General features: G+C 36.0%; 1 protein-coding gene and 1 long non-coding RNA gene across 2 annotated transcripts in view; both read left to right on the plus strand.

Moving 5' to 3' along the window:
- Positions 1–25,219, plus strand: part of LOC135085510 (uncharacterized) — a 302,780-nt gene that overhangs the window by 252,743 nt on the left and 24,818 nt on the right. The gene's annotated exons all lie outside the window — the stretch shown is intronic.
- The window catches only part of LOC135085154 (uncharacterized), a 39,590-nt gene continuing 17,241 nt past the window's right edge, over positions 2,871–25,219 (plus strand). Inside the window, exon 1 of the mRNA XM_063979910.1 lies at positions 2,871–3,098. The gene's annotated coding sequence lies outside the window, so the exon portion shown is untranslated. The remainder of the gene's footprint in view (positions 3,099–25,219) is intronic.

Consider the following 25,219-nt stretch of genomic DNA (forward strand, 5'->3'; position numbering starts at 1 on the left):
ATGCTACATCTCCATCGCATTGGAGTGTCATCATCACTAGTAAAAATATATATGTATTTTTCAAAAGTAAATGCCAACATTACATTTTAGGTGTGCGTTGTAACACTGACCTGTAAAATTTTTGTAAAGTACTGTCTATTTTCTTTCTCTGACCTTTAATCTACTGTTATAATAATATTTTCGAAAAAAATAAAAAATAATTAGCAACCCTAGTTGAACGCCCCACTACGCATCCGCTGCGTCTGTGGACTTGGAAGTCTGTGACTTCTTTTCGCCGCAACGGCTTTGAACTAAAGTCTATGGCGTCTATACCTCTTAAAATCCTCTCAGAAACAGCTGTATACTATTGTGTATTTAGTTGATATTGACAGTTTATAATATTGTAACTAATTGTGGGTATACAAATAATAAATCAGTTATGCTTTGACTTGAGTTGATGTTGTATCTTTTACATACCATACCTATTGCTTGAAGAGAGACGTCCTCCGGGGACAGTCAATGTTGCAGTTGGCAAATGTATAATTTTTTATTTTTTTTTTTTTTTTAAATAAAGTCCCAAGTTTTTGAGCTTGTCTTAGTGCACAAATAAGATCCCAGTCCTTTAAGATATTTAGAGACATTATTCTGCCATGATGTTTCTGAGAGTATTCCAGGCTTGTGTTGGCTCTATTTACTTGCGATTGACATGCAAAAAAAAAAATAAGGTTTCTGAAAGTCTCAGTGTCTATGAGACATGAGCGATTAAGACAGATCTGTTCTGATGACCCAATAGAATAAATTATATTTTCAGTATATTATTACTCAAATGCCACTGGCACGAGGAGTTTCCGCAACTCCACTTGACACCGCTGAGAAAAATCTGCAGTGCCGAAGACAAAATAAATGGCAGGGCTTCAGTTGTAAGATTCCTTGGAGGAAACGCCTGTGAGTCTCTGCTCTGGCAGATGAAAGTAAGTGTTCTGAGAGTTGACCTTCACTAACCGGTCGTGCATTGTGATCCTGAAGAAGATCTACATACTATTTCAGAAACTAGATAAAAATGTCTTATCGCAACATGAGCATAAAGCCCATCTTTGAAAAGAAACATTGTTTCTATTAACTTCTTATCTTGAACTCTTTTGAGAATTTTTAAGTAGGTATACTCGCATATTGTTTAATTTAAATATGATAAGGTGTTCAACCAGATCTGTGACCCACCCATGACTAGGTTGGGGGAGCCTTTTGTAATGTTGTACGAAGGTTAATATTAGCAATTACCTTAAACAGTGCTCGCGTTCATTATAAAGATTCCGCTCTTTTTTCCACAAAGAATTGCATTGTGGTTTCAGGGTTCTTGGATTATCAAGCCAGAACCAAACATTACAAAATAAAATTTTTGAAATAAATGATTAACATCTAAATTTAAGAGGCCTTTTAAGCCCAATCTAAAATAATTTTACTTATTTATGAATAGAATGGTAGTAACAATTGCATCATTCAAACAGAATGTTCAACTAGCTGCCTTTAACCCGCTATAAGGTAGCCAAAATGCTGCAATTTATCTCATTAATAATTCGCTCAGTCAGCAGGAAAAGGAAAAGTAATATTCTATCTTCCTTATGATTGATCTTAACTTCACTTTACGATAACGAAGTAACTGAAATCGTTCTTTAGAGGAACTGAATACTACTTTGCAAGCTATTACCATCTAGTAGGCTTGATGTAGAAGGTAAGTGGTGCGCAACAAAGTTGGAAATAACATTCATCTGAGTCGTCAAAGTTTCGACCGAGTGTCTTACGAGTGGGGTTAACACTTACATGGCCTCCGTCGCCTATTTGGAGGTGGTGAAGCAAACATTTCCATTTCCGAGGATGATGAGGATGAATCTGAAAAAGACGACTCGGATTTCGAGCTTTTCCTTCATCCGGGCCGACAGAAGTCAACCTTTCACCGTCACCACTCTTTACCCTTACACTCTGCATCACTTATATTTCCTATTTGCACATTTTAACTGTGTTTTATTCTTATTTTATATTTAAAAAACAAGAAGATAAAAATTTTTGCTGTGTAGGCGGCAAAAATCACAAACGCTATGAAATGTCAAGTTGACAGATCACCAATTTCCATAGAAAGTGGTGCCAGCTGGTGTATGAAGAAGGTAAACTAGATGATAAAGCAGAGACAATTGGTAAGTTTTCTTATACCATAGACTAAAATAAGGCAAAGATCATAGACAGCTCTCTCAACAGAACGCTGTGTTTTATTAAGGCACATAATGTAATATTGTTTGTTAACCTATTGCTTAATAATTAATCTTGTTTCGTGTAGGCAGCCCTTAACCTCTTCTGCGGTACCATAAAAAGTTTTACGCGATTTCGAATTCGCATCACGTACAAAAAACATGCTGTCCCACTCTAACTAATGTAGTCAGAGCGAGATGTAATGTTGTGATCGGGTGAGACGTATCCGTCACATGTGGTACCGCTGTTGTTGTTCTTTGACAGCTGGAGAATGTTGCCGTCTAAGGAATTTACCCTGATATATGGGAAATGTCGTAACTCGTTGAAATATTATCGTAATATTTAATGAAAAAAAAACCTCTTATTTATAATTTATTTCCTTATATTTTTAAAAATTATTTTAAAAAGGTTATTTACCAAAATACAAAAAGTGGTCATAATTAGTTCCGAAGAAAACAATAACCTTTATATTTTAGTATTTTGATCAAACTTAATTAAAGTAAAGGTTTCAGTCCACATTAACAACGTAAACCAATGTTTAAAAAAATATTGTTTCTGAAAACAAAGCAACGTATTTAACCTACGTAAAAAAATGGGTAAACTAAATGCCACAGCTGGCAACCCAGTCCAAATGCGCCATTCCGCGAGGCGCTACGTCACGAGCGCCCGTGCCCGCGTCGGAAACGTCACCAAAACAAATAAAACTAAAAAACCGACAACACACGCTCACGGAATCGCAAAATAAACTGAAAATTACCGGTAAAAATAACATTCCAAGTGTTTATTTCAGTGATTTGTGTGTGAAAGTGCCGTCAAAACCGGTTGCCTTTCGCGACTTCGGTAAAAAGTGCCCCATATTTATTTAGGTGCAAGCAACGGTATTTTGTGACCTACATAAAGTTGCAGTGTGACGTCATTCGAATATTCAAAATATTTGAATTTCGAAGTGGAGTGCTTTTTAAGAGTGGATTTGAGCAAGGAATAGGTATTGTACAGCTTTGTATCTAGGTTGTTGGATCCAGTTTGACCTTGACATTTCGCATTGCGTGCTTCGGAACCAGGATTAATGTTTTTTTTTTTCGGGTCGCTATGAAAGTTTTGACGTTTATAGCATTTTTGGAATTAGAAATTAAACCGCGCCAAACATTCAAAAAAGTTTTTTAATTACTAAATGGGTTAAATAAACTTTTTTGAATATTTGCTTTTTCGCTACTACTACTAAGCAAGGCAAAAAATTATCTGAAAATAATTTCAATTGAAAAAATATTTAATACATGAAACATAGGGTAAACTGCCAGTCATTGGACACTTAAGAAAATTATTGGACAGTTATTTACTGAATTAAAAATAGCATTTCTATTTCAACAACAGAGATTCCGACTGATGGAGATAAAAGGGCGTTTTTTTGAAGGAATATTAATTGTATTTGAAGGAATATTCATTTTAAGAAAATTCAAGGGTTGTTTTGTCCAATGACTGGCAGCGTCCAATGACTGTCGGTTTACCCTATTATTTTGAAGCAAGCCGTATAAACCTTTTTTCCCCAGACAAAGCATTTTTTTGTGACAAAATCAATTTCACGACTGCTTCAAGAATTCGATGGCTGAAAATTACTGAAATTCAAAATGTTAAAAAAATATCTTCATTCTATTTTTTTTTCACATTTGAACGCCAACTGAACGTAAAATAATAAATTTAAAAACCTAGCCCTTACAGGGCCCTCTACACGTCTCTTGGGCCCTAGGCCCTACCAACCTTCTTGTCAAGTCTTAATAATTTATAAGTGTCGGTCTTGAGGAAATTACATAATATGACTATTAATCTTTAAAATTGTAAAATTTACATTAAAACTCGACATAAATGCAGATAAATAAATGGCTTTATTTATTAAGTCTGTAATTCATGACAATGCATGCATTGTTATCAGCATTACATCATGTCCACAGACAACCTTGAGTCGTGGATCGTCTTAAATCTTGCGATTACTGGCTAACTATGATGTCATCCCATTATTGTTCGGGACGTAAAAATTATCTATTTACTGTGCTTGTAGACAATGCTAGGAAATTTTATAGTCATTAAAATGGAAAACCACTGTAATTTTAATATCTGTAATGGTTCCCAAACTATGGGTCGCGAGCGAACATTGAGTGGGCCCTGCCTGTAGAACGACACACCACCCTACCGATCCAAACTAGCTGTTATGCCATATCGATACTTATAAAGGTGACCTCAATAGAAATTTCAAAGAATGCATATTATGGATACGTCTATCCACTACTGACATACGGAATAATATTCTGGGGCAATTCTGTAAATGTTCAGTCTACATTTATCTTGCAAAAAAAGTGTTTACGAATAATTTATAATATTGGTCCATATGACACATTACGTACGGGTAGTATTTAAGGAATGTAAATATTTGACATTGACGGGTATATACATATTGGAAATTTGTTTATTTGTAAAAGGACATGCACAGTATTTTCATAAAAAAAGTGACACTAGAAATAATTTACGGTCACAATACATGTATGACATTTGTATAGAAAAATCATCGAGTTACATCCATGACAAGAGTACTTTTATAATGGGAATTAAGATTTTCAATAAGTTGCCTAAAATTATCAAGGCTTTAGAAGGTCCGCAATTTAAAAGAACTCTTAAAGATTGGCTAATAATGAAATGTTTTTATAGTTTAGAAGAATATTTTAATCATTGTTGAAATTCTAAAATATGGACAACCCACTTAAGTAACATTGTAAATTATATTATTCTCTTTACCTACCTATATTGTACGTCCGAAATGGGCAAACTGTCGGTTCCTGTGTTATTTAACATCCATGTAACAATGTATGCACAGTTTTGACAATAAATGACTATCTATCTATCTATCTATCTAAAACAAACGCTGGGCAGCGGGCGAAATTTACTATACTAGGTGTGTCCCGAGTTTGGGAACTTGTATTAGAAGAGTCGTAACCCAGACAACTTTGGGAACCACTGGTCTAAAGAGCATTAATTTGTACACACACAGTCTTAAACTTTGCAGTCCAGTGGTCAGAGTGGCTCTCAGCTCAGCAGTTCGATTCCCTAGCTAGTGGTTCACTCAGTCAAGTATTTGTATTTGTTTCCAATTTGGTTAGAACATAACAGCCTTAATAAATTCAATTTTAACGTTTCATAACAATTCACAACTTAAAAAAAAGGTATTTTTTATTCTTTGCTTAGACTCATCAATGCTAGGATAGCTGCTAATCTACTCCTTAAGGTGTATAAAATAAATGACGATGGAAAGCGTTTAAAAAAATTACTCTAGATGTGGATTTTTTAAATATTTATTACTAGCTTTCCGCCCGCAGCTTCGCCCGCGTGGAATTTTGTCGGTCAAAAAAAAACTTTATCGCGCTCGTCCTTGTTTAAAAAACTGGGATAAAAACTATTACTACTTTCACGTCTATACCACTAAACCGATTTTGATGAAATTTGGCATATGTATAGTTTAAGACCCGGGAAAGGACATAGGATAGTTTTTTATCCCGATTTTTGAAATAGGGACTCGCGCGATTAAGTTTTTCTGTACCGTAACACTAAACTAAACGCGGGTTCTTCTTCTTCTCAGTCGGTACACTCTTGTCAGAGTGGTCGTGGTCATCATTGTGAATCACGATGAGTGATGTTCCTCGCAAAACGCGGGTAAAAGCTAGTACATATTTCATTTTTTTTATCCACAACGAGGAAGCTCTTGGCCTGTATCTCACCTGATGGTAAGTGATAATCAGGCCGAAGGTGGAAGCGAGCTTCACCCGGAATCCTCAACCACGGAGGAACTGGCTATCTTTCCTCTAACTGCCGGAACACAACAATGCTGTTAACATTGTTGTTATGGCGACAGACTTAGGTAAGATGGTGGTAGCTAGCCAGGCGGACTAAGAACAAGCCCTACCACCAACCAAACCGAACAGAAAAATCTGCCCCCACTGGGAATCTAACCCGGGACCTCTGTGTCTGATGCAGGTGGTCTTACCACTAGACCATAGAGGATATTTTTCATATTTCATAAATAGTCAAAACTGGAGATAAATATAAAGATTAAAGACGCTTTGAATTATAGCCGCAACACCCAAACCGCTACCACGAGCCACGAAGACTTATAAATAGTTAAACATTTCGCCTTTGATAGCTTATAAATACGGAAGTCGCCAGCTGTAGGATGCGGTTATAAATAACTGCCCTGGATGTTCCCTCGTGTCCAGGGAGAGGAGGAATTTCCTCCATCTTTCCTATGGTTATGCAATAAAATATTAAGTACGTACCTCCTGTGGGCGTAGTGTGAAACATCAAACGTATTCGACATCGACTGCGTTAAAAATATGCATGAAAATTTTAGTTCTTGAACGTTTCTTAATAAAAAAGGGCTACTATAAAGTCGATGATTATTAAAAGATAACAATATTTGGGATGCGTAACTGCCTAGCTCGCATAAATATTTATAACTATGTATATTTTAAATCCTGTAAACCTTTGAAAAAGAGGCTGACAATAGTGACTGAGTTTCTTGCGCTGCTTCTTCTCAGCACTGGCCCATTTATTGTCCTGAAGCAGTGGTAGGGTTAATACTGGGACGTGTAAAAGTGCTTTTTAAAGCCTATTTGCAGAAATAAATGAGTTTTATGAGTTTTTACCCGCTAGGGGCGCTGTAGTCCGTCATATATGTATTTAAATATAATTTTTTTACGCGCTCACTAGTGAAGACATTTGATGTAAACTCACACTAAGCCTTTGTACTACTCATAGGACATCAGCTAAAAATCTTGGATCTGTCACAGAATGTCTTGTTGTCACGCGCGTTTTTTCTAGGAAACGGATAAAATCTATCCTAAATTTACCCTGGGTCTTAAAAGCATCTCTAACTCTATACCTATATGGTATACTAGCTGTGCCCGCGACTTCGTACGCGTGAAAACCCGTTTTCGCAACATTTTTCATTATTGCTCTGCTCCTATTGATCGTAGTGATGTTGTATAGCCTATAGCCTTCCTCGATAAATGGGCTACCTAACACTGAAATAATTTTTCAAATCGGTCCAGTAGATCCGGAGATTAGCGCGTTCAAGTAAACAAACAAACTCTTCAGCTTTATAATATTAGTATAGATAAATAGGTTCAGCAGATATTGATTCCCCATACAAACTTTTACATCTCCTTTTCAACTATCTTAGATATAGACCTTATTTCTGATGAAATTCGGTCTACTCATAGCCTGTTACTCAGGGTCACAGGGTTAATGTAGCAATATCTGATCTGCCCAGAATTTTTGACTTTATTCGGTACAAACATACAAATATCTTTATAATATGTACCTGCTAACCTGCTGGATGCAGGTCACTTCATCACTACCAACCGGGCGATTTGGAAGTTATTGGGGGAAGCCTATGTTCAGCAGTGGACATCCTGTGGCTGAAATGGTGAATATTATTACCCATATGAAGTATGATTTCAATATGAAGTCAGGATACAGAACGGCAGCCCTGGAGATGGCGGCGGCGTGCGCACGGAAATTCAATTCCTAAATCAAAAATGTAGAACATGTCTAAATTCAGACGCGTCGAATATTCGATATTCTTGTGGTGTCGTGTCGTACAGTGTGCTTTAACATAACAGATGGAGCGCCTTAGCTTCTAAGAACTTAGCTTTATCTACTCAACCAGACATTGTGAGAAAATATGGTCCTGTTTTCCTTAATTTTGTCCGCTTAATTATTTTTTTCGAATGTGGTATTTGAGAATGTTATTACGCATCTCAGTTTCCTAGTTTAATTTTTACCCTACCAGCTACCACTGCTTGGGGACTTAAAAAAAACACACAGTCTGTTACCTACATTTTCACCACATTTTAGTGGTGAAAATGTAGGTAACAGACTAAGTGAGTTACTTTTATTATGTTGTTAAACTAGCTATGCCCGCGACTTCGACTTCGTATGCGTAAAATTCTTTTTGAGCATGTCCTTTCATCTATTGTCTTCTAAATTCACATTCATAAACCGTTCGAACTTAGTTTTAGTTACTTAATAGTTCGTAGTTAAAATATTCGTAACGTTTCTGTAATCGAAAAAATATTCTGTTGTTTGGTCATTCAGGTCACTGTACCGATTTACTACAAATTTTTATGACCCAAATTAAGTACATGATTTCACAACGGTTCTGTCTTGTTGGTTGTCCTAAATAAATTCCACGCGGATAATCCACGTACTTCTCGAAGTACTCCATATAATCTTCATTTTAATTAGTTATAAATTAGGACAATGTGTAGATTTAGACCTGTACACTGTACATACATCGCCCCTTAGTACACAAGAGCTTTGTATTAACAGCTTTATTGGTTAACACCATGTCAGAGCAAATATGGCCTGTTTGCGTAACACTGAATCTTCTAATGAGGTTACATGAACAGGCTATTACTGTTTGATAAAAATTATAAAACTGAAGTTTGTTTGTTTTGTTGAACGCGCTAATCTCATCAAGCGCTTTTTTGGACTCGGTTAAAAAAAGCTTGAGGAAGCATTGAGGAATAACTATAGCATATACGTACATAAAGGATAGAATTTTGTAATGCTGGGTGTTTTTTAAACGATTCTGGTCTGTTCGGTTCCTGGGTGTGGCAAGCAAATGATCGGAATTCTTTTCAATAATAAAGGAATGTTATTTTTTTAGTAAAATTAGCCCTGAGTGCCCGAGCAACCGGACGCTGGAGGATTTAATTAATGCTGCTGAAAACGCTACTCTTGTAGCGGAGCTTTGGGCTGACACTGTCGACACGATAAGAAGTAGTAAAATATTATATGTATCTACAGAAAGGGTACTTTCCCTTCAGGTTGACTATTAAATGATATGCTACTTTTAGTAGCAATAATATCTACCATGCCTACTACAAGTCCATCGACCACTCGACATGGACAAGCACTTGTACTAAAATTAGGTCACATGAATATTGATTTAGTGCTAGGTACAGAACGGAATCCTAGGAGTTATCTGCCCAGCTCTGGGTCGCGCTATTTTTAGATCCAGGCTTTCAGTTTAATAGGAACTGGAAATTGAAATATATAATTTTCAAATTAAATTTGTTTTGGACATTTTCGTGGGCAGTGTAGGCCAAATCCTCCTTATAAGTGCTAAAATATTGGTCAAAATAAATATTTTTTATTGTCTTAATGAATAAGGTTTCATGACACATAATAACTAATCTTGTCAGTATTATTACTCGTATGTATATACTTACCGTAAGCAATAAGCTCTAATCCAAACAGATTCCATACCGGGAGTGGAGGCCTGGTGCTCTGAGACACTGACAATCTTTGCCTACATTAGAGACACCAGTCTCCCACAATTTTAGTTGTAATTTAATAATAATCGCTACGTTAGTAGGATACATTTTAAGGTGAACACACACTAATTCCTAACCGAACTAGTAAAAAAAACTAATTTTATTCCGTAGTGATAGGGTTATAGGTTTTTAAAATGAGTGGACAGTGCTAACTGCCTAGTCCATGTCATTTTTAGTAGGAGTAGCCTTCTTTATTTTCCCTCTTTACGGAAAGGCACTTCCAAATATTCGTTCTTCACAAAGGTCACTGGCCAACCATAACAGTGAAAGGACAATACTGGACAATACATATTGTGAGGAGTAATACGATTGTCGCTGTCCTTTGTATAGTACGGTCGCGTTTGATATGTTAATGCGTTTGTGATATTGTTAGACTCGACGAATGTCTAGTTAATGACGTATTTTTTAGGGTTCTATGCCCAAAAGGTAAAGGAAATCCAATTAGTATGCCTTTGGTGTTTTTCTGTCAGCTGGCTGAATGTGTATTTCATCCTACTAAAATATAAACGCGAAAGTTTGTATTGACGTATGTATGTTAGTCTTTCGTGCAAAAAACTACTGAACGGATTGTGATGAAATTTTCTAGTATTATTTTAATTTACAGTTAAAACTGAAGATTATTATAAAGATAAATTGTCATTTCATAACGCTTTACCTTCTGCCTTTATCGAGGACGGTAGATTGAAATTACATTGTTCTTTACCTACACAAAGCTAAAATTCAGTTTTTTTAAAGCTGTACAAGGCAAGTATTTGACTGCAATCAGATCCTGAGTGAGATGCAGTCAAGGATAGAGTTGCCAAGAAAGGTGTAAAATGGCCAAAACTGGTACTTCTACCCTATTTGTCTTCCATTGATGATTCGAACTGGAATTTTCACTGCCATAATTTCACAACAACTTGATTCTCTCCCAAGTATAGTGATAAAGACAGCACAGAGCCTGGATGTTGCGTCTCTGTCCGACCTTGACCCGGCGATCGATTGCTTACGTAAGTGCTAGGGCACCTAGCACTATCTAGACTTCAGCCTAAAATGAGGTCTGCCTAAGCGCCTAGGTGTTACGACGCCATTTGCTTAGTTAGAAATCGTTGTCTTAAGAATAACATTGCTGGCCGTTTGATGTTGTGGTTCAAAACGGACTATCGTGCTACTATGCAGAGTGGTTGCGGATTTGATTCCCGAACAGTAAAAACATTTGTGTGCATGAACAAAGTTTTTATTGGACATAGGAAGGCGATTACCACACTGCACCGCGCTCCGCCGCGGTACGCGGGACGACAGATTTAATCATTGTATGCAAGTACCTCAGTTTGTATAGAAAACACGCGCCGCGGCACAACACACTGACAACGCGTCTGCGCGCGGGATTCTTTAAGGGGGTCCTGCACAGAATTCTTAAAATTGTCATATTTTTAAATCACGAGTGCTCTGCGATTAATGGCTTAAATACATCAAAGGAACTTGTGTAGGGTAGCCCAATCCTTGATCTAGGTCGCCGCCTTTTCGAAATTTTAAATAAATACGTAAAAAATTGATAAACAACATTTAAAATGGAGACGTATGGAAATTTTATTTCTTCGAGAACTTTGTTAATTTAACGTATGAAGCAATAATTCTTATATGGAAATGTTCAAATTAATATTTTGAAGGTCGCCCCCTTTGTCGTTTTTGGTATTAATGCATTGATGTTGAGAATTTTTGATTTTCCAAAAAAAACTTTGCCGTGAAGAAATCAACAGGCGTTTTGCTTTATCGTAGCTGTCAAGTGTCAAATGTGTGTTTGTCAATCCTTTACAGAGTAGTGTAGAGCGCAGAGCATGCAAATAGTAGCTCTTTTGTTATGACTTCGATTGTTACGAAAAATGTGTTTGGGCATGTATTTTGATATTTATTTTATTGTATTTTATTTTATTCTGAAAATGTAATATGAAATAAACATTTATTATTATTTAAATCATTGTAAATGATTGGCATTTTTATATTGAGTTAGCCAGTGAAAATAGTAAATGTGTGTGTATGCAAATAAATAAATAAATAAAATCTTGTTTCAGCATACCAATGTTATAAAATAGTAATAACTTAGAAATTGATCGCTATAGTGGTAAGAACGATAAACAAAAAAAAAACAATGATAAAAAACAATAAAGATGCTCCCTCACCGCTAGCATTTGAGTGTAATGTAATGTTACAGATTCGAACATTACATCAGTGAGGGAAAAAACCGACCACGCAAAAATACGCACCTTAAGGTTATAATTTTCAAGTTACTTTTTTATCATAACAATGAGAACTAACAACTAAGAAAACATTAACAAAAACGAACGAACGAATCCACTTGGATATTGGTGTGGTTGGGTTTGTTTGAACAATTCCAAGAACTTTCGCATCATAATTTCTCCATTTGGTTGCATATCAGCATTCTAAAAATTATTACAGAATGAAACAGTTTTTATCCTTAATTTTACTTGGTATTTATTTATTATTAGCCATACACAACAAGTAACAATCACAAATAATATTATAATATAAAGAAAGTATGCTAAATTAGTAACGCGAAACAATAAGCAGTTACTTTAACGCGTTTTTCCAGTCTTCAGGGTGTGGTTTTGTAAAACAACGCCCATCTCAGGGGTGGTAAAAAAAAATTCACGGAAAAATCCATGAAACCAGGAAAATGGTAGCTATTATTACGCGGACGAGCTATCGGTCAGTCCCCCCGCTCTCTCGGGGTGGTGGCCGCATGTGCTCGATGGTGTAACGGGGTACGCGGGGGTGGTGCGGGCGATAGGAAGCGCCGTCTCGAAAGTTTAAGGAGACTTTTGAATGAGGTTCTTTACTAATAAAGTAATAAGTTAAAATTTTATTTATATTTTTCTTGTAATAACTTTCATAAGTGTACCACCACTCCAGAGATGGGCGTTGTTTTACAAAACCACACCCTGTATACATGGATTGAACGCAGCCATAGGAAACTGCTCGTGTATATTTTGTAATTTGTTTTTTCTTGGTAATAAATCTCTTCGTAAATCTGCGACTACAAAGTATACACGAATTTTGCATACTGAATACGGTCGTGTCTAATTTGTATTGTGGATGCTCGCGTCTCCGTTTCAAACTATACTACACCACTTACACTTGACAAGAGTGTTAAAAAGTTAGTTTGATACTTATTCAGTAAAATTCAGTAAAATATGGAATTACATTTAAGAGTATTACTTAAATGTATTTTATCGAATTAATATAAAACTAGATTTTAAATACTTTTGCGGATAAGTGGTTTTTCAAAATAAACTGATTAGGTAGGATTAAATAAATAAATTGATAAAATTTTATTTAGGGTAGTAGGTACGCGGTATTTGCTTAACTGCTCATACAGTTTGGAAGAGTTTAGTAAAAAAAAGTTATTTCCAAACTATAGGTACTCGATTAGTTTCACACCCTTGCGTTCTGACCATGTATAGAATGGAAAGACGCTACGTTAACTGCCTAAGTATTTGAATTGAACGTTTAGGAAAAATACTCTTTTACGAAACTGTTTAATGCCTTTGTTCATCAGAAGAATCAATTAGTTATGATTTTTATTGTGTAAGAATTTTTGCAGCAATACCAACAAAAAATCAAATCTTCTTTATTCCTGATTATAATACCTAACCATCCTTTACGTATTATAAATTCACTTTTTGCTTAGCAAAATTAGTGAAAATACGTGTTTTTACTCTGTGTTGAGTCTCTTTTGTCTCTACTCTGTAAAGCAGTTTGTGTGTGATCGTGTTAGTTCGTTGCGCCACCGCTAGCCCGGCTATCAAATCGTAGATTTTCGTCCGCGCTGCACCCCCTTAAGGCGATTAGAGTCCTCAATGACCTTGGGCGTTTGACCTTCACGCCGCGAGCAACACCCGCGTACCCCGCACCAAAAACTCCGATTTGACACCGATCAAAAATACACGGGCATAGGTAGATACAGAATAGAAGCTCTTTCTTCATACATTACTGCCTATTATTTTAAACTTAAATTGATGAACCTTGATGTCGGTGTCATTTAACTCAGGCGTAAAGGTATTTATAGCCTGACCAGGAACATAAAAACCCTCGCCATGTTGCGGAAAACTAATGGTACTAATTTCTTTTAATGGCAACAGTAACTGAAAACTTCATTGACATGTCACCTTGCATGTCAGTCTATTGCTGTCAAAGTATAAACAAACTTTATTTTATATGTGCGCAATTGATTTTGTGAATTAAATTGCTAAAATCTTTTTATAGTCGTGAAAGAAAAGTGGTTCGCAATGTGTTAAAGTATTTGTCGAAGAGAAATACTAAGGGTTCGGACAATATTTTCATTGAATAATGTTTTCGACAAAGGTTGTCAAATTGACTGACATGTTTATCGTATAGTACAGTCCACTATGAAAATTAGCTGTGGTTTGTTTCAACTACCTATTTTAAAGTTTTTTATCACTTTCTAAGTGTTGAATTTTATGGAATTGGGAAAGAAGTACCGAGTTTGAAGCGTTCATGAGAAGACATTGCAGTTGAATATTCAAGTTCTGAATTTGATTATTGATAAATAATAAAATAAATCCTACTAACTCGATTGACGGTTTCATTTAATTTATTTAAACCAGGTTACCTATAATAATATTTTTTCGTTAATTTATGAAAATATCAAATTAGCCCGTAATCCTGAATCCTGATACATAACGTTAGCCTATTAATTTAACACAGGTACGACTGTACTCAGTGTTGCACTATCAAATGCAATTGACGCGCCTCCATGCCAGGGTTTTTATGTTCCTGGTCAGGCTATAATAAAAATAACAAAATCCATGAACATTTTGTACGGGATAAAATATTATTTTATTTTTCGTAAATTTTCTAATGCTTTTGTCGGTTCAGTCGTTCTCGAAATTTGAACAAACCCGACTTTATTACAAGCTTTTATTTAGCTTACAATTTATGATGTATGTAGGTAATTACATAAATGTTTGTTCGGGTGGAATCTTGCAAGCTGAATTAGTTGCAAGCTGAATTAGTTAGACCAACTTCCTGACGACAACTAGGCTAGATGACAAAATTTCAATTATTTGTCCGCCAGACAGATAATTAGAAAATATTAGACTCATATTTTTTATTTTCTTTCATAATTAAATAATAACAGTGCTACATCGAGTTGAAATGGGGAGTAGAATTTTTACTCAAATGTGACGTCACGCGACATTTCAACTCAATATAATACTGTAATTATTCGATTATGGAAAAAATTAAAAAATATGAGTCTAATATTTTCTAATTATCTGGCTGACGGACCAAATAGAATTTCGATTTCATTACCCAGTCATCATCCCTATTGGAACGCATTAGTACCTAGTATTGTCTATGGCCTAAAAAAGCAAATGTTTCTGCTTTTGTCTATCACTTATGAAGAATAAACTTAAAATGTATTTGTCTTTTTATTAGAAATCCTTCATCAATTGATTGAGTTCAAATTTCGGATATACATCTAATTCGGGTGACAATGCAATATTGTGATGACATGGAGCTGATCTGATGGTAGAGCTGGAATGCCAGTGGCCCCATAGCAACTCCGGGAATAAACGATTCCATCGAGTTTAGGCTCGTTTGATTTGTATTTATTTATTATTATACCTAAATAATTTCATTACAATCTTCTAAAAATGCACAAAAACTTAAAAATCTTGAAAACGGTGATATTTTTACTGGGGTCAAAATTGGACGTTAGGGAGACCATGGCGAGGCCTATCGATGGTTGAAGGGTTATCCATTGTTTTTGGGACACCCTGTATAAGCAAGTACCTAATGTTATGTAAGTAGGTACGCTACTTTAAAAATCATGAGTCTTCAATTCTCTAAGGGAAACTGCAGGGTCTGATGATGGAGCTGGAATGTGGCCATAGGAATAGGCTAGTTTCTTTAAAAAAGACTTTTGGTCCGTCAATTTTACATTATCAAAAAATATTGGACACCGGATATTTTTATTTTTCAATTAAACAAGTAATTACGAAGATAATGATGCGATGAAATTTCGCGTGACGACACAAATCGCCACATTTTTAAGCATGCCTTGACGTCATGTGCCTCATCTTCAGAACTTTGGTGCGCTTCATCTCTTTAAATTTTCATAAGTTTAAAAAAGTGAAAAATACATTTAGAGTTTTTTTTTTGGTAAGTTCACCGACGGACTTATTCAAACTAATCGATTACGTTACAGATTCTGACTCGCTCCTAATTTGGATACTGATTGCAAAGGCCTAGTAAATAAATAACGTAATAATTTTTCTACTTGTATTTATCTAGTGCAGTTGTTTTGGAGTCAATTATAGTTTTTTTACACTAATAGATTCTATTCAGGTAGAAAATAGCGTCTGAGCGCGTCATAATTCAATTGTATCATCTGACTGCACGTACTCTATGAACAATTCTGACATAAAATCTATTGTCGAACAAAAGCTGGGTTGCACCATCTTACTTCAACTTTGACAAGCGTGAAAAGTCTGTCTAACTCCATACAAAAAACACCGGTAATCGCCAAAGCTACGGTCAAAGTTAGGTCACGTCAGGTGGTGCAACTTAGCCAAAGAAAAAAATCATTTTGATCGCTAATGTCAGTTTGCAGCGAGTGACACAACCTCCCCGTCTGAAGGCCAGCGGCCGACTGCCGCCCGCACCCCGCGAAGGCCCCCTCAACAGCAAAACGTTCGGAATTTATCAAAAGTAAAATTTATGAATGAAAGTAATGTTCGATTGAAAAACGCAACGTGTCATTTAAAGATTAAAGAATTCCCAATCTATTCGTGCAAAAATCTTTTAAATTAACATAGCCGTTTTGGAGGAGTAGGGAATTTAAGTAAAAAATCGATGTCCCGTATTTATTTTTTTAATCCAAAACAAAGAGACGTAGCGAAAATTCAAACGTCACAAATGTAGTCCTTGAAATGTTGTATAACATATATTTTTTTCAACTATTTCTGTCTAGCAGTAAAAGAGGAGTAGTCTTTACAAAATGCCCATTTGGCGCGGATTGAGGACACTAATCGCCTTAATGTAGCCACGCGGACCGCGGTGGAGCGCGGTGCAGTGTGATAATCGCCTAAATGTGACACATCAATGTTGTCCAACGTAGCAAACAATTGGAATTAATATCTCAGTAACCCTTTAACTGGTATAGAGAAAAATATTTTTCATTAGTTTTGTACCTTATGTTTTCTCAATAAGGTTCAAAATATGGTGGCAACAATTCTGCCACTACCAGGTAAAGGTTTTAGTAGCGCTCTCCTGTAAATGTCATAATATCTGGGACATTTCAGTATTGTACAACTACATAATTATTATATCACTTCAAAAAGCTATTGTGGTGCAGGTAGGCTTTTTTTGGCTTTTCCAAAAACGGTGTAAGATGAAAGTATACCGTAGCAGTAATGAACCCAGTTCCTTGTCGGTCAAATTTTTAGCAGTAATGAAACCCGGTGCACTCAGCTGGTCCGAGACTCAAAGCGGATTGCTAGACTCAATTAAACCGCGTGAAAGTGCTGTGGTGATGCGAGCTTTGTTATAGGGATGTCTCTATTGGGATTCAGTTATAGATCGTTTCATCCACGAAGACCCTTCAATTTTTGGTCTAGGTCGCGCGGGGTGCGGGGAGTGTGGTCCGAGCAATCCGAGCGTCATTATTGTAGTGTGTGTGTGCACTCATGGATGATGTAGCGTGTACCGATAACACTCAAACATTAGCGGAAGAATGGTGGGGCGCGTCTTCGTGGATGAAACGATCTAGTGCTTAAAATGTAAGGAAGCTCTTGGCCTTGACTTTTCGCCGGTTCTGCGGCAAATAAGGCCTACCCACAGCCACTTTACCTCGTCAAAGCCAGGTGCACCCAGGTGGCTATCACTCAACAACTGTCCTTGGATATGGATGGACATACTTAAGGGTTGTTTCGTTAAAATTATTTTTTCATCTATGGTGTACCATCACGTTTTCCAATTCCTGATCCTAGATGTAACCTTGAACAAAAGGTTTGCTGAAAACTGTCCTATTTATTTTATTAATTTCAAACTTATATGCACATAGACAGTGTACATAAGGCAGACTTAATGCCTTTCGGTATCATCATTTTTTTCTTCGAACATCCCCGACATCTTGTTGGTGACACCCCTGGCAGCCATTGTAGTGTAATTGTGTTCGCGCCGCGTCCCTAATGGGCCCTCCAGGCAGGCTGCTAAATGTTGCAGGGGCTCAAGGCAGTCCTGAGAAAGAAAGCTTTGCAATGGAATCGGGCTACACGAAGTGACTGCTGAATTGGTTACGAACCTCACATTAAAGGCCGACTCACACATATCAGTGAAGTCACAGTTCAGGCTCAGTACCGGCACAGTGCGAAATATTCTATCATAGAGTTTCTATGAACGCATCCCCACCACTTGTCAGTGTCAGTGACGACACAGTGCTCTCAGTGTCAGTGCCACTGCCGACACCGGAAATACGGACTTACCTATTCGTTGACGACGATGTTTTTTGTCGGATCACGGACTCCGCCGCGGCAACAAAAACAAAATAACTTACTTCATAGTTTCTGAATAAGAATATTGAGACAGCTCTCTGACATTTTAAAATATTTAAAATATTTCACTGACGCAACCAACACTGTAGCACTGATACTGAACTGAGCGGACACTGTGACGGAACTGTGGCTTCACTGATATGTGTGAATCGAGCTTTACGGTATAACACACTTATCAACCCGGAAACGGATCGTAACCGTATCAACTCGAGGTGGTCAGTATTCTTTGTATGAAACTCCGTTACTGCATCACACGTTGCACTTATCCACACCGTAAAAGCACTTACACGTCCTAGTATTAACCCTACCACTGCTTCAGGACAATAAATGGGCCAGCGCTGAGAAGTAGCTCAAGAAACTCAGTCGCTATTTAACCGCCTCTGTGGTCTAGTGGTAAGAAGACCACCTGCTTCAGACGCAGAGGTCCCGGGTTCGATTCCCAGTGGGGGCAGATTTTTCTGTTCGGTTTGGTTGGTGGTAGGGCTTGTTCTAAGTCCGCCTGGCTAGCTACCACCATCTTACCTAAGTTTGTTGCCATAACTTATTGTGTTCCGGCAGTTAGAGGTAAGACAGCCAGTTCCTCCGTGGTTGAGGATTCCGGGTGAAGCTCGCTTCCACCTTCGGCCTGATCGTCACTTACCATCAGGTGAGATACAGGCCAAGAGCTTCCTAGTTGTGGATTAAAAAAAAAGAAAGCTACATTTAACAAATATTTTACTTAAATACTAGCATACGATTAATTTACTTCATACTTATTGTGGTGTACTACTACACAAATAAAGAGTGTGCGCTATGGCAACACTGACTAGTACGGCGCGGTGGGGAGTCAGTCGTAGTCGGGCCGCCACACGGGACGGACGTCAGTGCTTGCACTAGCTTACACAGTGAACATATATCAGTGTTTTATTTAAGACACCACATTGGCGACGAGGATAAAAGTGAGTAATTAATAATTTTAATGATTATATACCCAATAAATTAAATAAAATAAAAGGGAGGTAGCTACAATCATTACACTTATAGAATGTACATTCACAGTCTATTTGCCGATTAATATTTATCGAAATCATTATTATTATCAACATCAAGTAAATTAATATTTAATTTTACAAACAATATCAAACCTACAAACCCATAGTAATATTGATTTTGATCATGTTATGTTGATTAACAAACTCGTTACTTACCAAAAGTCACTTGTTATTCTATGATAATTAGTCTTGTTAAAACTAAATCATCTAAGATCACTCGAGCCAGACTGACGCAGACGGGATATGTCTGCCTGCCAGTTATCGAATTTTGACGCGGACATACTGTGTTTGCCTGCCAGTTGAAAGGTAGCTATTTAAGCTGTAATTTGTAATGCCACTAGTACCCAGGGCCGTTTGGACGGTCATCGAACTAAATAATTTATATTATTAAAATGATCGTATTCATGAACGAATTAAATTATTTCACTACAATGAAAAAATACGTAGTAGGTTACCTCCTGTTTTCATCAATGCTACCTATAAAACGAGACAAGATAGTGTATTGTCAAGAAATTATGATAATCTGATTGGGTATATAATCTTAAATAATATAAATAAAGCAAGTAGTGAATTGCTAATATGGAATAATAAAAAAAGCAAGTCGTGAATTGCTAATATGGAATAATAAACAAAGCAAGTCGTGAATTGCTAATATGGAATAATAAACAAAGCAAGTCGTGAATTGCTAATATTGATAGTGTCCGACCGAAACTAGTTTTACGACCGAAACCGAAACCGAAACCGAATTTCGGCAACGGTGTCTATTTCGGCCGAAACCGAAACCGAAACCGAAACTTCCTTACAAGGCTCATATTTTGAGGGAAAAATAAAGAAAACGTTATTATAATCAGTCAGTCTTTATCGTTTTCTCTTTAAATTGCATTAAAATTGAACTTATAAAGTGCCTTTTAACTCTAAAAGGTATCAAATTATGTATTAAAAAAGAAAAAGAAGGATTTATAGTCTGATTCTTTTTTAATTACTCGCAATATTCAGGACATCTACATAACCCGTTCCATGGTCGGGTCTTTTACCTTAATAATTTCTCAAAACAAAATTGGTAGTACGTAAGTTAGTATCTAATGTACTTGCCACTTGGATACCTTGGTGATAAATACTAAAATGAACTTTGAAACTCTGAATCCATAATATTATCACCATAAAATGCACTATAGTCATTACTAACTACTTCACTAATGTTTGTTTACGTATAGCATTTGCGAACCAAAAAAAATTTGTAGGTTAGATTAAACTTGATTACTATACTTTTATCGAAAACTCGCCACCACAACAAAACAAAACTAACAGCAAACAAACAAGCGAGCGAATCACGACATTGGCACTGATCGGATTCATCCACTTATTCAACGCGCCGAACACGACCGATAACAGCGCGGAAACTCCCGAATGCACATTCGGTTTCGGTCGTAGTTTCGGCAAGTTTGCCGCCGAAAACGAAACTAAACCGAAACTCGTGTTTTTACCGAAACTCAACCGAAAACGAAACCGAAACCGAACATTCGGTCGGACACTAAATATTGAATAATAAACAAAGCAAGTCGTGAATTGCTAATATGGAATAATAAACAAAGCAAGTCGTGAATTGCTAATATGGAATAATAAACAAAGCAAGTCGTGAATTGCTAATATGGAATAATAAACAAAGCAAGTAGTGAATTGCTAATATGGAATAATAAACAAACTTCATTTATATTCAAGTATCAGTGTGTTATTAAATCAAGTATCAGTGTGTTATTAAAGAGTTTTATTACAAAGTATCAGTCTGTTATTAAAGAGTTCCATACAACGACACGAGACAAATAATAATTTATTGTCACGTAGAAAATATTCAACAATAAAAGTTGTGAAATTCATAAGTGGTCTTAAAGTCCACCTGGTATCGTTGTGTGTTTGAGTTTCATGTAATAATTGCACCATAATATAGGTTTATTATGGTGTCTGAAAATGATACATTTATTATAGTAAAGTATATAGATTTATTTATTTACTTTAAATGCAAGTGAGCTTACAGATAAATCCTAAGCGCTCACATTGTCAATTTAAATTACATATTCATTTAATTAATTGCACACTAAGCGTTTAAAAGGTCTTAAAACTAAATCTGTACAAACATCTAATATTAGTAAGTACCTACTTATATCTATTTAAGGTTAGTAGACAAAAAAAAATCATAATTTATTACAAAGTACCTACTCCAACGAACTGACATGACCCGAGACAAGATAATATTTTAAACTTTCATGATATTAAGAGGATTTCCCGTCAAAAAAAAAAATAGAAGTATTGTATCAAAAAAAAAAAAAACGAGGCAAGTTGTGAATTGCCAGAGACAAGCTATGAACCGTCAAAAAAGTAAAACAATATCTCACACAGTACAAACGGCTGTTTGTGTTGGTCTCGGTTTTCTTTTTGGAATTGTGATGTGATGATTTATGATTGATGAAGAGATGTGGTAACCATTAAATTTGACGTAGCCTAGAATATCTATTATAAAAAAAAAAATGGACGTGACTTCCATCGAAAATATTCACAAGGTACCTACAGTACTGTATCACGCGCACAAGTAATAGGTTGTCAACTGATCTCTGTCACGTTAGAAGTAATATGGTAGACGTCAGCAGTGTGACGGTGAGCCAGTGAATCGTGCATACGGCACTCATAAAGGTGATATACAAGTACAGCGTGCCCATAATCATCAATTTCTTGACATTGCAACCAATATGTGCTTGATTCTGAAAACAACTAAGAATCAGTATTGTCAGACAAACCAAAAAAAAAAAAAAATGTCGTTTACCTACTTAGGTCCCACTAAAAAAGAACCTAATCGGTACACCTGTTTACTGTGTCAAATGTGAACTAGAGGACGGTACACAATTTAAGTCGTACCTACTCCATTTTGAAAAGTCAAACCAAATTGTTTATGCAGTTGACACAGCGCTGTATCGTTGGTCAGATGTAGATATTATAGCGTCTGACAAATATGGTGATTGCATTGAATTTTAAGACATCAAATTATTATTCTTCTTGTTCTGTCCATAACAAAGCTATACAGTGTCAACCCAAAACTCCGCTTCAAGAGTAGTGTTGTCAATAGCATACATTAAATCTTCCCGCGTGCAGTTGATTGGGCACGCAGGGCACGACATCATGTGGTCCATCGACTAGAGAACACAACCATATTTTCACTCCAAGTTTGATCACCATCCAGGAATCTTATTTATCCGATGGGAAGTTATTCCTTGGCATTTTGCCGTATTCCTTGAGTTTATGTATGCAACATCTTCACATCACAGCATTTTGTCACAGTCACAGCACAAATACATTTCACATTATTTCAAGAAAGAAAGAAAAGTGTTGTAACTTTAATAACACGTCTAAAGCTGGCAAGCAACTAAATCGCTGATATTGTATGGATCATACCTACCTAAGTAGTGTAGTGTTCTATAATTTGTATAAATTACCTCAATGGTTATCACCAATCAGTCACCAAGGGTACATTATCAAAGGTACAAAGACGTATAAAAGGCAAGATTGTAATAGTCATTTTGTATAGCCAGGGATAAAGCCGATATTATATATTAGCCATCATGTGGAACAATTATAAACAAGCGATTTTCATCACAATAACTATTATCGAAAAATGGCAGTTGTTCCTTGGCACTGATGTTCGTTTTGTATATTGAAAAATACAACTGATAACCACTTAGTAGCAGGGGTGCGATAATCACTAGCATGCACAAAATGATTAATTATCGACCGGTGCTAATAAATAATTAACGTTGTAAATCAAAATTGCTAGTCGTGGAAGGACGTGATATATGTGGGAATAAAAAAGGGGTGGAAATTAATGGTGAAATGTTTGTATAATATATATTATAGCGATTGGAAAGGAAATCGTTAACTTAGATAGACAATATTTTACAGTTATTTTGACTAATAACTACACTACTGAATCAACCTTGATGAAAATGAATGTTTTGAGATAGGTACATACCTCTTCGCTCAGTAACCACTGAAAACTAGCGTTGTAGTGCTACACACTGCGGCATTATGCTGAGTGGAAGCCCTTTTTGGCATTATTAACTACCAAATTAATTTATACGCTGTCCAAATTTGTAATTTGCTGGTTTAATGTGCCAAACAAAATATACCTATATTATTTCTTCTTACGAATAAAGAAGTCAATATAATTGAGAAATGTGATCAGCCTTGTCAGCAAATTAAATTAAGTCAAATCTAATCAAATATTTTATTAGCAGAACCAATGTCACGATAATACGGGTGTCCAGTATCTGAGTCAGTTTCAATAATAATGTTCTACCGCGGATGGTACCGTTAGACATATTATAATATACAGACAAAATATACAGACATTCGTACACTTAGCCTAATAAAACAAAAATATATACCTATCCTATGTGAATATTATGTTGCTATGCCAATAATACAATATTACATTATTACGAAAAAAAGATTGCTGTTCATTTAATTTTTCCCTGCTAAAATTTGAGAACGGCTGCACCGATTTGGATGCTTTTGGTTTTGATATGTTTGACATAGTCCAGTGACGCCTTAAATGGGAAAACATTATGGGTCTAGAACCAGTGATGATTTGATGAAAATCGAAGCGCACTCGGTGCCGGTGGTGGTTTGGGAAACCAATCACTACCAAAATGGTTATAAAACCTGTAATGTTTGATGAAAATTGAAAGGCACGCGGTGCCGGTGGTCGTTTGGAAAATCAAACGCTACCAAAATGATATTACATAATATATACATACAATATAATATACAGCGTGACAGATCATTTTAGTTTCGAAAGGAATGGACATTTATAACTTCAAGTCCCATACATCATAATTATGTCTAAAAAAATGCATACAACAACGATAGGAATTCATTAACTCGGTAGCATACAAATAATGAACGTTGAAAATAATTGTGTAATTATTCAACAGCGTTGTTATTCACTCGTGTCATTTATTGAGAAATTCAACAACATATTGAAGCCTTGTCAGCAAGCCTGTCAGTGAGACAGTAGCTTCACAGTTCATATTTCATGGCAAAATAAAGACAAGTCTATGAAAAAGTGTGAGTGATGTGCCTGCCTACACATTTCAGATTACATAAGATTAACCTGTGGGAGTAGTGAACGCACTATATTTTGTGCCACAAACTGTATAAAGGTAAATGATGAATATATAAAATACTAGTAAAGCCTTTAAAAGCGGCCCACAGAGGTGACTGAGTTTCTTGCGCTGCTTCTTCTCAGCACTGGCCCACTTACTGTTCCGAAGCAGTGGTAGATGAAACTTTATTTTATTGTATTTTAACTAGATCAGCTGAGCTAGGATGCGCACCCTGATGGAATCTTTCCATGATTTTAGACAACAGACGTGTGGGCTTATCATTCAAAGTTTATAAAAAGTTTATCATGGCACGCATCCTAGGCCTACACTAAGGAAATTAAAATTGTAAGAAAAATAATTGACATATTAATTTGAGATACCTACCTATCTTGTGGGAAATTCGTAATGTAATAAGTGGACACACCTACTATTTATTAACTTATTTGAGGTCAAATAATAATGTGTTGTGATGTTTGAGTCTAATATTTTATTTGATAAATTGGCTATTTTGTCCAAAAATGGTTGAATATTAATTTGACCTTTTGATTTGTTTCAATCTAATTGAAAGGAAGATGTGTAACGTGTCAGGAAATTGAATAAGCAAAATATTTATGTGTAATTTGTAAGCTCATAGAAAGTACTTACTAATTAAGTATTACAGATCATTAATGGGCTATTGTCCAAAGATGGTTGAATATTTTGACCTTTTGACTTGTTTCAATTTAATTGAAAGGAAGATGAGTAACGTGTCAGGAAATTGAATAAGCAAAATATTTGTGTATAATTTGTAAGCTTATAGAAAGTACCTACTTACTAGTTATTACAAACCAATGTACCTTAATTTAGTAGTAGTATTAATT

The sequence above is a fragment of the Ostrinia nubilalis genome, chromosome 28 (assembly GCF_963855985.1).
Source record: "Ostrinia nubilalis chromosome 28, ilOstNubi1.1, whole genome shotgun sequence".
Lineage (NCBI taxonomy): Eukaryota > Metazoa > Arthropoda > Insecta > Lepidoptera > Crambidae > Ostrinia > Ostrinia nubilalis.